Here is an 11497-nt window from a genome sequence, read left to right as displayed (position 1 = left end):
AGACTCCTCACCGTCACTACCTGGGGTGTTAGTCTCTATAATACAGATTCCTCACCGTCACTACCTGGTGGTGCTAGTCTCTATATTACAGACTCCTGACAGTCACTACCTGGTGGTGCTAGTCTCGATATTACAGACTCCTGACAGTCACAACCTGGTGGTGCTAGTCTCTATATTACAGACTCCTCACCATCACTACCTGGTGGTGCTAGTCTCTATTTTACAGACTTTTCACGGTCACTACCTGGTGGTGCTAGTCTCTATATTACAGACTCGTGACAGTCACTACCTGGTGGTGCTAGTCTCTATATTAAAGACTCCTGACAGTCACTACCTGGTGGTGCTAGTCTCTATATTACAGACTCCCCACCGTCACTACCTGGTGGTGCTAGTGGTGGTGCTAGTATCTATATTACAGGGATAGGCCTCAAAGTCACTACCTGGTGGTGCTGGTCTCTATATTACAGACTCCTGACAGTCACTACCTGTTGGTGCTAGTCTCGATATTACAGACTCCTCACCGTCACTACCTGGTGGTGCAGTCTCTATATTACAGGGATAGGCCTCACCGTTACTACCTGGTGGTGCAGTCTCTATATTACAGGGATAGGCCTCACCGTCACTACCTGGTGGTGCAGTCTCTATATTACAGGGATAGGCCTCACCGTTACTACCTAGTGGTGCTAGTCTTTATATTACAGACGCCTCACCGTGACTACCTGGTGGTGCAAGTCTCTATATTACAGGGATAGGCCTAACCGTTACTACCTGGTGGTGCAGTCTCTATATTACAGGGATAGGCCTCACCGTCACTACCTGGTGGTGCAGTCTCTATATTACAGGGATAGGCCTCACCGTTACTACCTAGTGGTGCTAGTCTTTATATTACAGACGCCTCACCGTGACTACCTGGTGGTGCAAGTCTCTATATTACAGACTCCTAACAGTCACACCTTGTGGTGCTAGTCTCGATATTACAGACTCCTCACCATTACTACCTGGTGTTGCTAGTCTCTATATTATAAACTCCTCACCGTCACTACCTGGTGGTGCAAGTCTCTATATTACAGACTCCTCACAGTCACTACATAATCTCTATATTACAGACTCCTCAGTCATTACCTGGTGGTGCTAGTCTCTATATTACAGACTCCTCACAGTCACTACCTGGTGGTGCTAGTCTCTATATTACAGACTCCTCACCTTCACTACCTGGTGGTGCTAGTCTCTATATTACAGACCCCTCACAGTCACTACCTGGTGGTGCTAGTCTCTATATTACAGACTCCTCACAGTCACTACCTGGCGGTGCTAGTCTCTATATTACAGACTCCTCACAGTCACTACCTGGTGGTGCTAGTCTATATTACAGACTCCTCGCCGTCACTACCTGGTGGTGCTAGTCTCTATATTACCGACTCCTCACAGTCACTACCTGGTGGTGCTAGTCTCCTCAGTCACTACCTGGCTGTTCTAGTCTCCTCAGTCACTACCTGGCGGTGCTAGTCTCCTCAGTCACTACCTGGCGGTGCTAGTCTCCTCAGTCAATACCTGGCGGTGCTAGTCTCCTCAGTCACTACCTGGCGGTGCTAGTCTCCTCAGTCAATACCTGGCGGTGCTAGTCTCCTCAGTCAATACCTGGCGGTGCTAGTCTCCTCAGTCACTACCTGGTGGTGCTAGTCTCCTCAGTCAATACCTGGCGGTGCTAGTCTCCTCAGTCAATACCTGGCGGTGCTAGTCTCCTCAGTCAATACCTGGCGGTGCTAGTCTCCTCAGTCACTACCTGGTGGTGCTAGTCTCCTCAGTCAATACCTGGCGGTGCTAGTCTCCTCAGTCAATACCTGGCGGTGCTAGTCTCCTCAGTCACTACCTGGCGGTGCTAGTCTCCTCAGTCACTACCTGGCGGTGCTAGTCTCCTCAGTCACTACCTGGCGGTGCTAGTCTCCTCAGTCACTACCTGGCGGTGCTGCGTAGAAAGGATAATGGACCTATATTCAAGCATTTCTAGATTGCTAATAATCACTACACAGTCAGGGAGCAATGCACATTCCAAAAACTATGAATAGAGGTCTATTTAGTGCAAATTTTGACGGCAAGGAAATATAACCAGCTTTGATTGCGGTCCTCCGGACCTCGTTGAATACCGATGGCGCCTCTCGGGACAAAATGAGTTTGACACCCCTGATCTAATGGTTAAGGTTAGGGATTGGAAATGAAAGTTTATCCTCTGTCTTTAGCTAGCGGGTAAAATACATCTGTAGCTAGCGGGTAAAATACATCTGCAGCTAGCGGGTGAAATACATCTGTAGCTAGCGGGTGAAATACATCTGTAGCTAGCGGGTGAAATACATCTGTAGCTAGCAGGTGAAATACATCTGTAGCTAGCGGGTGAAATACATCTGTAGCTAGCGGGTGAAATACATCTGCAGCTAGCGGGTGAAATACATCTGTAGCTAGCGGGTGAAATACATCTGTAGCTAGCGGGTGAAATACATCTGCAGCTAGCGGGTGAAATACATCTGTAGCTAGCGGGTGAAATACATCTGTAGCTAGCGGGTGAAATACATCTGTAGCTAGTGGGTGAAATACATCTGTAGCTAGAGGGTGAAATACATCTGTAGCTAGCAGGTGAAATACATCTGTAGCTAGCGGGTGAAATACATCTGTAGCTAGCGGGTGAAATACATCTGTAGCTAGCGGGTGAAATACATCTGTAGCTAGCGGGTGAAATACATCTGTAGCTAGCGGGTGAAATACATCTGTAGCTAGCGGGTGAAATACATCTGTAGCTAGCGGGTGAAATACATCTGTAGCTAGCGGGTGAAATACATCTGTAGCTAACGGGTGAAATACATCTGCAAGAGGGTCTGTTCAGGTGGGTGCAACGTTAAAAATCAAAACTTTACATGTTCAGGTATAGAAATGTGTTGTGTAGATAGATCAGGTACGAGTGTTTTGTCATGCAGAACTAACTTGAAGGTACTGTGAGGGACTGACTGAATGTGATGGTTTGCTGGCTCACTCCCACCACCTGCTGGACTTATGATGTTACTACACCCTGTTTCCTGGATGCAGTATAAAATCCTCTCACACATTCCACTGCTATTCTGCTGTTGTTATTCCAGACAATATGGAGTCCTACTGATGTGCTCTGTTTCACCCTCTAGTATTGGATTGGTCAAGTTAGCCTGGAGTCCTACTGATGTGCTCTGTTTCACCCTCTAGTATTGGATTGGTCAAGTTAGCCTGGAGTCCTACTGATGTGCTCTGTTTCACCCTCTACTATTGGATTGGTCAAGTTAGCCTGGAGTCCTACTGATGTGCTCTGTTTCACCCTCTACTATTGGATTGGTCAAGTTAGCCTGGAGTCCTACTGATGTGCTCTGTTTCACCCTCTAGTATTGGATTGGTCAAGTTAGCCTGGAGTCCTACTGATGTGCTCTGTTTCACCATCTAGTACTGGATTGGTCAAGTTAGCCTGGAGTCCTACTGATGTGCTCTGTTTCACCCTCTAGTCAAGTTAGCCTGGAGTCCTACTGATGTGCTCTGTAACACCCTCTACTATTGGATTGGTCAAGTTAGCCTGGAGTCCTACGGATGTGCTCTGTTTCACCATCTAGTACTGGATTGGTCAAGTTAGCCTGGATTCTCACTGATGTGCTCTGTTTCACCATCTAGTAAGATAGCATGAGATGTAAGTAGATGTTGGAAACTGAGGCCAGGTATGCCTTTGTAGAAGACATGAATCAGGATCATGGTTTGGTTATGAGGTAGCCCTGCCCAAATAAGGACATTGGTACATATTGGTTGGGGTGAGATAGGCCTTTATAGATGTCAGACGTAGTCGTGAACCCCTGATCTCCCACGGGAGAAAACCAACGTCTTGACCAATGAGACCAAGAGGAAATGTCCTTATTTGGGCAGGGCTAACTCATAACTCAGACCATGAGCCTGATTCATGTCTTCTACATAGGGATACCTGGCCTGTAGGTCTACACCACCTTGTGAAGTAATACAGGTTTATTTAATATGAGCTATAGTGAATCATTGTGTAATATAAATGTATGGTGTCATATCTCTATGCTATCATTGCTATAATAAACCCTGTCATGTTCAGGCTAAATTATCATTTCTAAATGTGCTGGGACTACACACCACTAGGACTGAGATTACACACCACTAGGACTGAGATTACACACCAGTAGGACTACACACCACTAGGACTGGGATTACACACCATTAGGACTGAGATTACACACCACTAGGACTGAGATTACAGACCACTGGGACTGAGATTACACACCACTAGGACTGAGATTACACACCACTGGGACTGAGATTACACACCACTAGGACTACACACCACTAGGACTACAACCCACTAGGACTGGGACTACAACCCACTAGGACTGGGACTACACACCACTAGGACTACACACCACTAGGACTGGGACTACAACCCACTAGGACTGGGACTACACACCACTAGGACTACACACCACTAGGACTGGGACTACAACCCACTAGGACTGGGACTACACACCACTAGGACTGGGACTACACACCACTAGGACTACACACCACTAGGACTGGGACTACAACCCACGAGGACTGGGACTACACACCACTAGGACTACACACCACTAGGACTGGGACTACAACCCACTAGGACTTTACACACCACTAGGACTACACACCACTAGGAATAGGACTTAGGACTACACACCATTTTAAAAGCATTCTAGGATTACACCACGACTACACACCACTAGGACTGGGACTAGAACCCACTAGGACTGGGACTACACACCACTAGGACTGGGACTACAACCCACTAGGACTGGGACTACACACCACTAGGACTGAGATTACAACCCACTAGGACTGGGATTACACACCACTAGGACTGAGATTACACACCAATAGGATTGAGATTACACACCACCAGGACTAAATCAAATGTTTTTTTAAATAGATTAGACATTTTAAAAGCATTCATTCGAAGAGGAAGAACAGCAAAACGTAGATAAATCTCCTGATACAGGAAACAACATTATTCAAGAGTCAACACTACGACAATATAAGATTACTTTTTACAACAAGATCAGGGGAGAGCGCGAACGCAGTCCCCCACTACCATAAATTATGCAATCGAGATTTCCACATTTGAGAAATTCGCAGGGGTCAGCACAGCCGGAGTGCAATGGCTGAGCCTCGCCCTGGGTGAACCGCCTTCTTGATCACGGTGTCTCCCTTGCCAGGTAAGTATGAGTTGTACACGTTGGTAGAGGAGCACTCCTTCCAGGACAAAGGTGTTTGACTCACGGTTACCACTTCTACTACTGATAATACCACATCATATTGAACAAGGTTTAATGTCGTTTACGAATACAGTTGCGGACAAGTCGAAGGAAAAGCAATACATTTTGTATTACTATATTATTTCACGGACCGATTGTTTCCCATCATGCAACACGGTAGAAATTATATACACATTGAATATGTTCTCTAAATGTCCGTCTGGTTACACACAAGTAGGGCGATGTACCAAAATGCTGAAATCACATTCGTGCACACAGCCAACCGAAAGACACCACTTATTTCTGGTGTTTTGTAGCGTTCCAGACGTTGTAGGAATAGTTTCATCACGCTTGTTTTCTGCTCTCAGTAAAATATGATTCCACCATCGACCACAGGGTGGCATACGACCCACAGATATGGAGGAGAAACAGTAGCCTACTACTTCATCAACAAGACACAGTAGTAGCTTCTCGGGGTGTGCTGACATGGCCATACTCGTATTTGTAATTGAATCTGTAAATGTACAGTTGATAGTCAGATAGGATGATACTCGCAATCGGGGGGAAAAAAACGAATTATTTTAACATGTCTAAATAGATGTTGGCAAATTACCTTCCTACACGTTCTCAAAGTGGGTTGTAATGTGAAAGTGGGTTGTAATGTCAAAGTGGGTTGTAATGTCAGTGGGTTGTAATGTCAAAGTGGGTTGTAATGTCAAAGTGGGTTGTAATGTCAGTGGGTTGTAATGTCAAAGTGGGTTGTAATGTCAGTGGGTTGTAATGTCAGTGGGTTGTAATGTCAGTGGGTTGTAATGTCAGTTGTTGAAAGTGGGTTGTAATGTCAGTGGGTTGTTGTAGTGGGTTGTAAAAGTGGGTTGTAATGTGAAAGTGGGTTGTAATGTCAGGGTTGTAATGTCAGTGTCATGTCAGTGGGTTGTAATGTCAAAGTGGGTTGTATTGTCAGTGGGTTGTAATGTCAAAGTGGTTGTAATGTAATGTCAAAGTGGGTTGTAAAGTCAGTGGGTTGTAATGTCAGTGGGTTGTAAAGTCAGTTGTATGTCAGTGGGTTGTAATGTCAGTGGGTTGTAATGTCAGTGGGTTGTAATGTCAAAGTGGGTTGTAATGTCAGTGGGTTGTAATGTCAAAGTGGGTTGTAATGTCAAAGTGGGTTGTAATGTCAGTGGGTTGTAATGTTAGTGGGTTGTAATGTCAGTGGGTTGTAATGTGAAAGTGGGTTGTAATGTCAGTGGGTTGTAAAGTCAGTGGGTTGTAATGTCAGTGGGTTGTAATGTCAATGTGGGTTGTAATGTCAGTGGGTTGTAATGTCAGTGGGTTGTAATGTCAAAGTGGGTTGTAATGTCAGTGGGTTGTAATGTCAACATGGGTTGTAATGTCAGTGGGTTGTAATGTCAAAGTGGGTTGTAATGTCAGTGGGTTGTAATGTCAAAGTGGGTTGTAATGTCAAAGTGGGTTGTAATGTCAGTGGGTTGTAATGTCAGTGGGTTGTAATGTCAGTGGGTTGTAATGTCAGTGGGTTGTAATGTCAGTGGGTTGTAATGTCAGTGGGTTGTAATGTCAGTGGGTTGTAATGTCAGTGGGTTGTAATGTGGGTTGTAAAAGTGGGTTGTAATGTCAGTGGGTTGTAATGTCAGTGGGTTGTCAGTGGGTTGTCAGTGGGTTGTAATGTCAAAGTGGGTTGTAATGTCAGTGGGTTGTAATGTCAAAGTGGGTTGTAATGTCAGTGGGTTGTAATGTCAGTGGGTTGTAATGTGAAAGTGGGTTGTAATGTCAGTGGGTTGTAATGTCAGTGGGTTGTAATGTGAAAGTGGGTTGTAATGTCAGTGGGTTGTAATGTCAGTGGGTTGTAATGTCAGTGGGTTGTAATGTCAGTGGGTTGTAATGTCAAAGTGGGTTGTAATGTCAGTGGGTTGTAATGTGAAAGTGGGTTGTAATGTCAGTGGGTTGTAATGTCAGTGGGTTGTAATGTCAAAGTGGGTTGTAATGTCAGTGGGTTGTAATGTCAAAGTGGGTTGTAATGTCAAAGTGGGTTGTAATGTCAGTGGGTTGTAATGTCAGTGGGTTGTAATGTCAAAGTGGGTTGTAGTGTCAGTGGGTTGTAATGTCAGTGGGTTGTAATGTCAATGTGGGTTGTCATGTCAGTGGGTTGTAGTATCAGTGGGTTGTAGTATCAGTGGGTTGTAATGTCAGTGGGTTGTAATGTCAGTGGGTTGTAAACTGTGCTGTTCTGCTCCAGTTTCAACTGACCTGACCCGGACCATGTCAGTTTGACATGATGACTGCCCTTGTTGTCCCCAGTCCAGTGGGTTGATGCTAATGCTCCAGTTTCAACTGTTCTGCCTTATTGTTATGGGTATTCGACCATGTTGTCTTTTTGAACATTTGAACATCTTGGTGTTCTGTTATAATCTCCAGTGGGTTGCCAGAAGAGTGGGTTGCAAACCCACCATGGGCCTATCCTTCAGTGGGCCCCTCTTCCAGTAGGTTTTGGCCTTTCTAGGGAGTTTTTCTAATGTCAGTGGGTTGTAACCTGCATTGCTTGCTGTTTGGGGTTTTTTGGGTTTCTGTACAGCAGTTGAGATATCAGCTGATGTACGAAGGGCTATATAAATACATTTGATTTGCTTTGTAATGATAGAGTTCAGTGTGTCAAATCGGAGGGCCTGTTGTCCGGACCTCTGGCAGTCTCTATGGTGGTGCCACAGGGTTCAACCTCGGGCAGACTCTCTTCAGTGGGTCTGTAAACATCGATGATGTTGCTCTTGCTGCTGGTGATTCTCTGGTACACCTCTACGCAGACGACACCATTCTGTATACTTCTGGCCCCTCCTCCAGGCGAGCTTCAATGCCATTACAACTCTCCTTCCGTGGCCTCCAACTGCTCTTAAACGCAGGGGGAACTAAAATGCACGCTATTCAACCGATCTCTGCCTGTATCTGCTCTCCCGTTCAGCATCACTACTCTGGACGGCTCTGATTTAGAATACGTGGACAACTACAAATACCTAGGTGTCTGGTTAGACTGTAAACTCTCCTTCCAGACTCACATCATTAAGCAGCTCCAATCCAAAATTAAATCTAGAATTAGCTTCCTATATCGCAACAAAGCCTCCTTCACTCATGCTGCCAAACATACCCTCGTAAAACTGACCATCCTGCCGATCCTCAACTTCGGTCATGTCATCTATAAAATAGCCTCCAACACTCTACTCAGCAAACTGGATGTAGTCTATCACAGTGCCATCCGTTTTGTCACCAAAGCCCCATACACTTACCCACCATTGCGACCTGTACGCTCTTTTTGGTTGGCCCTCGCTTCATACTCGTCACCAAGCCCACTGGCTACAGGTTATCTTCAAGTCTCTGCTAGGTAAAGCCCCGCCTTATCTCAGCTCACTGGTCACCATAGCAGCACCCACTCGTAACACCCACTCCAGCAGGTATATCTCACTGGTCACTCCCCAAAGCCAATTCCTCCTTTGGTCGTCTTTCCTTCCAGTTCTCTGCTGCCAATGACTGGAACGAACTGCAAAAATCTCTGAGATCTTTGTGGGCTATACGCAGCCTTGTCTCAGGATGGTAAGTTGGTGGTTGAAGATATCCCTCTAGTGGTGTGGGGGCTGTGCTTTGGCAAAGTGGGTGGGGTTATATCCTTCCTGTTTGGCCCTGTCCGGGGGTGTCCTCGAATGGGGCAACAGTGTCTCCTGACCCCTCCTGTCTCAGCCTCCAGTATTTATGCTGCAGTAGTTTATGTGTCGGGGGGCTAGGGTCAGTTTGCTATATCTGGAGTACTTCTCCTGTCCTATTCGGTGTCCTGTGTGAATCTAAGTGTGCGTTCTCTAATTCTCTCCTTCTCTCTTTCTTTCTCTCTCTCGGAGGACCTGAGCCCTAGGACCATGCCCCAGGACTACCTGACATGATGACTCCTTGCTGTCCCCAGTCCACCTGGCCGTGCTGCTGCTCCAGTTTCAACTGTTCTGCCTTATTATTATTCGACCATGCTGGTCATTTATGAACATTTTAACATCTTGGCCATGTTCTGTTATAATCTCCACCCAGCACAGCCAGAAGAGGACTGGCCACCCCACATATGCTCTCTCTAATTCTCTCTTTCTCTCTCTCGGAGGACCTGAGCCTTAGGACCATGCCCCGGGACTACCTGACATGATGACTCCTTGCTGTCCCCAGTCCACCTGACCGTGCTGCTGCTCCAGTTTCAACTGTTCTGCCTTATTATTAAACGACCATGCTTGTCATTTATGAACATCTTGGCCATGTTCTGTTATAATCTCCACCCGGCACAGCCAGAAGAGGACTGGCCACCCCACATAGCCTGGTTCCTCTCTAGGTTTCTTCCTAGGTTTTGGCCTTTCTAGGGAGTTTTTCCTAGCCGCCGTGCTTCTACATCTGCATTGCTTGCTGTTTGGGGTTTTGGGCTGGGTTTCTGTACAGCACTTTGAGATATCAGCTGATGTACGAAGGGCTATATAAATACATTTGATTTGATTTGAAGTTGGAGACTCATATCTCCCTCACTAGCTTTAAGCACCAGCTGTCAGAGTAGCTCACAGATCACCATACAGTATTTATTTATTTATCTTGCTCCTTTGCACCCCAGTATCTCTACTTGCACATTCATCTTCTGCACATCTACCATTCCAGTCTTTTTTCCAATTGTTATATTGTAATTACTTCCCCACCATGGCCTATTTATTGCCCTATGTCCCTTATCTTACCTCATTTGCACTCACTGTACATAGACTTTTTGTTTTCTTTTGTTCTACTGTATTATTGACTGTATGTTTTGTTTATTCCATGTGTAACTCTGTGTTGTTGTATGTGTCGAATTGCTACGCTTTATCTTGGCCAGGTCGCAGGTGCAAATGAGAACTTGTTCTCAACTAGCCTACCTGGTTAAATAAAGGTCAAATAAAAAACTAAATAAATTTGCCGAGTTACATGAACACATTTTAAAACTATGTCGATCGTTATGTTACAATGAGCAGTAATATTTTGTTTATTGTGGGTTTAAATGACAAACTGTCATATAAATGAATTATCTAGCAAATAAAAGACCTCAATCCAGATTTACGTCTGAGGAAGCACAAAAGTAGGCCTTTTCCTTGACATTATCAGGACATGAAAGACATAATCACCGGTGCTACAATAACAGGTTGGGGTTATCAGAAGACTAAATGTATCTCTGAGACGTTAGTTTTGTCTTGAAAAATAAGACCCTATTCTATATCCATTCATCTGACATGGGAAAAGACGGTAGGTAATGTCAATAAATCTCTTCAGAAATTGACTATTTCTTACATTATTTTTAACATCAAGATCAGGGGAGAGCGCGAACGCAGTCCCCCACTACCATAAATTATGCAATCGAGATTTCCACATTTGAGAAATTCGCAGGGGTCAGCACAGCCGGAGTGCAATGGCTGAGCCTCGCCCTGGGTGAACCGCCTTCTTGATCACGGTGTCTCCCTTGCCAGGTAAGTATGAGTTGTACAGGTTGGTAGAGGAGCACTCATTACAGGACAAAGGTGTTTGACTCACGGTTACCACTTCTACTACTGATAAATACCACATCATATTGAACAAGGTTTAATGTCGTTTACGAATACTGTCGCGGACAAGGCGAAGGAAAAGCAATACATTTTGTATTACTATATTATTTCACGGACCGATTGTTTTCCCATCATGCAACACGGTAGAAATTCTATATACATTGCATTTTTTGTCTAAATGTTGGTCTGGTTACACACAAGTAGGGCGATGTACCAAAATGCTGAAATCACATTCGTGCACACAGCCAACCGAAAGACACCACTTATTTCTGGTGTTTTGTAGCGTTCCAGACGTTGTAGGAATAGTTTCATCACGCTTGTTTTCTGCTCTCAGTAAAATATGATTCCACCATCGACCACAGGGTGGCATACGACCCACAGATATGGAGGAGAAACAGTAGCCTACTACTTCATCAACAAGACACAGTAGTAGCTTCTCGAAAAAGAAAGAAGTTTATTCCGATCACATATTATTACGAAAAAAGACTTGGATCATAATCGTATCCCAAAAAATTGCCCATATCAGTTACGATCCTCGTTTTGTCTGACTACTCCACACACCTCTAGTAGCTACAGTAACAGAGACGTTAATAATTAACCCATTGATCT

General features: G+C 45.1%; 2 non-coding genes across 2 annotated transcripts; both read right to left on the bottom strand.

Moving 5' to 3' along the window:
• Nucleotides 1-5105: 5105 nt before the first annotated feature.
• On the bottom strand, nucleotides 5106-5269 carry LOC135562010 (U1 spliceosomal RNA). Its single transcript, XR_010459833.1, has one exon. It is a non-coding gene; the product is annotated as a U1 spliceosomal RNA (small nuclear RNA).
• Nucleotides 5270-10657: 5388 nt separating this feature from the next.
• On the bottom strand, nucleotides 10658-10821 carry LOC135562009 (U1 spliceosomal RNA). Its single transcript, XR_010459832.1, has one exon. It is a non-coding gene; the product is annotated as a U1 spliceosomal RNA (small nuclear RNA).
• Between the last annotated feature and the right edge of the window lie 676 nt (nucleotides 10822-11497).

The sequence above is a fragment of the Oncorhynchus nerka genome, linkage group LG18 (genome assembly GCF_034236695.1).
Source record: "Oncorhynchus nerka isolate Pitt River linkage group LG18, Oner_Uvic_2.0, whole genome shotgun sequence".
Lineage (NCBI taxonomy): Eukaryota > Metazoa > Chordata > Actinopteri > Salmoniformes > Salmonidae > Oncorhynchus > Oncorhynchus nerka.
Note: the sequence above shows the minus strand (reverse complement) of the source record. Positions and strands in the feature narration are given on the sequence as shown.